At 44.6% G+C, this 3,578-nt stretch overlaps 1 long non-coding RNA gene across 1 annotated transcript; it reads left to right on the forward strand.

Annotated features, from left to right (window-relative positions):
* The first annotated feature begins 971 nt into the window (after positions 1 to 971).
* Positions 972 to 1,569, forward strand: LOC124670817. Its single transcript, XR_006992668.1, has 3 exons — positions 972 to 993; positions 1,241 to 1,407; positions 1,482 to 1,569. It is a non-coding gene; the product is annotated as an uncharacterized LOC124670817 (long non-coding RNA).
* The last annotated feature ends 2,009 nt before the right edge of the window (positions 1,570 to 3,578 follow it).

A 3,578-nucleotide genomic window follows, 5' to 3' on the forward strand; every position in this document is an offset into this window, starting at 1 on the left:
GTTGCTTTCTTACTCTGAGTAGGAGTACCCCTGAGTCCAATCCATGTATTACATGATACAATGCATTGTAGATGTAGTATTATATAGAAATTACTTCTATAAATGTTCAAAGACTACCCTCTCAACCAGGGGGTCTGAAGGGGCAAACGAATCTGGGTCGTCCAATCGACATGCAACAGTAATTTTTGAGTCCCACTTTTCACAGGAACCGTCGGATATAGTAGTTTCTTTTTGCACCGGTGCTCTCTTTGAATGAGTCAGTGACGGCTGGGACCAGGCCCGTGAGGGACCGACAGGCAGAGGAAGCAACGGCTTCTCATTTGGGTCACACTCCTTTCCTAGACGTGTGGGGGCACGGTGAAACCCTAGATCGGTCAACCACTCGCCCGACCCAATCGGCTGCCTGCTCTCCTCCCCAATCTCGGCTCCTTCCTCCTCCCCCAATCACTGCCTCCTCTCCTCTCCCCACAATCCACCGCATCCTCTCGTTTTCCGGTGGTACCCTGTGCGCTGGAGGCGGCGCCCGTCGATGCGGTGAGCCGGCGTGGTGCTGCGCAGTGGTGGGTGTGCCTATGGCGTCTAGCGGCACGCCGCCTCTCCTCCGAGATGGAGTCGGACGGGGACGGCCACGTTCGTGGGCTGGAGGAGTTGTCACAGGAGCGCTCACGGAGGAGGTCGGCAGCGACGCCTCGTCCGTTGGAGGCTCGCCGGACGGCCGGACGCGCTGATGGCTGAGACCGGTGGCCGGCTCGACGGCTGAACACGCGGCGCGACGGTGGCGGAGGCTCGCCGGACGGCCGGTCGCGGTGGTCAGGTGCAACAGTTGGGCTAGGAAGGCGCGGAGAAGGGTGGATATCGGGCGGCTGCTGGGCGGAATCGAGTGCGAGCGATGCGGGGCAACTCTGCAACGGAGTGGTGGTCAGGTCCACACGTGAGGAGCAGGGAGTGTCACTCCGCGGACCAGCGTGTGCAGCTGATAGCAAGTTTAGTGAGGTGATTTTCTCCCCATCTTTTCCCCCCTCCGCTCATGGTCTCTCTATTGCTAGACATTCTTTTGTTGGGAGATGCAGAGGTGGAGTCCATGAGGCGAAATCATGGATGTTATGGATGCAGCGCTCGTGCCATGGCTGCCTGGAGCATGGGCTATTTTTTCTCACATGAGAGGCTCCTGTTTTTCTATTTAATTTTGCATGTTCCTTACTTTTCTTATTGTTTAACACAAGCAAATGGTTTGATGCAGCGTTGCCGGACGTCGAGGTGGTCTGGGTAAGGCTGACTGAGACCAGATCCATTGCATCCTTAATATCCAAAACCCTCTGTCAATGTTTGAGAAGTATCACTGTGGAGAAGATCGTGGTGAGATTCAGATTGATGTGTTTTTGTTGTGTGCTTCCAACATGTGTGCAGGTTGAGCTGCTACTTCCCCCTCCCCATATTTTAATTTCAATTTTATTTGCTATAGGGTGTCTGATATTGTGCAGAACCAGAGCTCTCGTTATTTTTACATGAGGATTTTGCTGCTAGGATTTGGGTGTTCAGAAGATTCAGAGACAGCGACGGCCATCTGCATGTATGGTTATCCTACTGACCTCTCTTCTCCTCTATTACTAGCATTATTCCCTCTTTCTTGCTTGTATTTTTTCACGAGTGGAGGTGATTGTTTAATTTTTTTTATCATGTCTTAATGCCTTTCACTTCATTTTCTGTCGGTTTCCTTCATCTCCCCTGAGGAATGACTCTTTCTATTTGGTGGAACAGAAAGGGAGCAGGCAGGAACGCCTGATCATTGATGTTCAGCTTGATTATCACAACAACAGAGTTTATTCTTTGTGCAAAATGTTGCGCATCACTATGACTCCCTCCACATCAAGTACCAGACAACAAGGTACATCTCCACGTTTCCTCTCTTGTATATATCTACAGAATTGTTTTTGTGCGGAAGGAAGAGCAGTAGTCTATAGGAAGAGCAAGGTGGGCGTTGTTGTATATGCTTCTAGGTTCAAGGAATTTCAGAGGATAGAGTTTTCATTGGTTGTAACTGTTTGGAAAATTTCTTGCTTTTCCCCTATTGTCGCATATTACGGATTATTGATGTACGTGCTTTGTCAGGATTCAGGATGATAATGTTGTAGATGCCAACGATGAGGATTATTGATGTGTATATTGTGCCACATTCAAAATTATTTTCTGAACTTCATGTTGATAGATGGTACGTGTTGTAGTAGCAAGTAAGCTGGTTGTGAAATTTACATTGACTTCTTGTGCTGATCTGATGTAGGTACTATTAGTCATTTACAATTTACTCCTATAAACTGGTGCTCAAAAGTAAATTAGTTTTTAGTTATCTACATTCTGCTCTATGCTTTGTAAAATTGTAGGCCAATATACATATGCTTTTCTAGGTTTTCATGTTAGTACGCTCTTAATCAGGCACTCCTCACTGTCTAATTTATCGTATAGGTTCAAGGAATTTCAGAGGATAGAGTTTTCATTGGTTGTAACTGTTTGGAAAATTTCTTGCTTTTCCCCTATTGTCGCATATTACGGATTATTGATGTACGTGCTTTGTCAGGATTCAGGATGATAATGTTGTAGATGCCAACGATGAGGATTATTGATGTGTATATTGTGCCACATTCAAAATTATTTTCTGAACTTCATGTTGATAGATGGTACGTGTTGTAGTAGCAAGTAAGCTGGTTGTGAAATTTACATTGACTTCTTGTGCTGATCTGATGTAGGTACTATTAGTCATTTACAATTTACTCCTATAAACTGGTGCTCAAAAGTAAATTAGTTTTTAGTTATCTACATTCTGCTCTATGCTTTGTAAAATTGTAGGCCAATATACATATGCTTTTCTAGGTTTTCATGTTAGTACGCTCTTAATCAGACACTCCTCACTGTCTAATTTATCGTATTTCTTTTAATTAATGATTTGTTCACATATTGCAGGTTCCTTGCAAAGGCAAAGGGCTATTGGTTGTCAAGATTTGAGTGTGAGTGGTCAGATGGTGCAAGAGGTTTGACTTAACTAGATTTTGCGTGTGGTGTTAGGGGCAAGGATTGAGGTGCGCTCTCAGCTACATGTTGGGATAGAGCAAGAACACTCCATGTATAATTGATGTGAGTCAACTTGTTGGTCTTTTAAATCCTGGTCCATCTAAGATTCATGTAAAAGTATATGTCGAAGCTTAATACGGTTATTTCCAATAATGGATGCAATAATGTTCTCTATTTTCTTGTGGTAGGGTGCCTTTTGTTTTGCACATGCCAGCAATTAGGATATCATGGTTAGTCGACCCAGTTTCATCTTAGGTGAGTGTTGTTTTATTTGGAGTTTACCCCGTAACACGTTCTCATGATGATGGCGTTGAAGATGTTGCTTGGCACCTGAAAGTTTAAAACTTATGTGGATCTGTTGTAGAGGACAGCAAGTTCATGACGTGGATCTTGCATACTAACAAACTAGAACAATTTATATCTGCACTAGAACAATTTATTTAATTGCACAATTCTACAATTTTTAGAATAACTCTTTGAAGAGTGCAGAGGCAGTGCCTTAGGGTCAAGTACTG

This window comes from Lolium rigidum, chromosome 7 (genome assembly GCF_022539505.1).
Source record: "Lolium rigidum isolate FL_2022 chromosome 7, APGP_CSIRO_Lrig_0.1, whole genome shotgun sequence".
NCBI lineage: Eukaryota > Viridiplantae > Streptophyta > Magnoliopsida > Poales > Poaceae > Lolium > Lolium rigidum.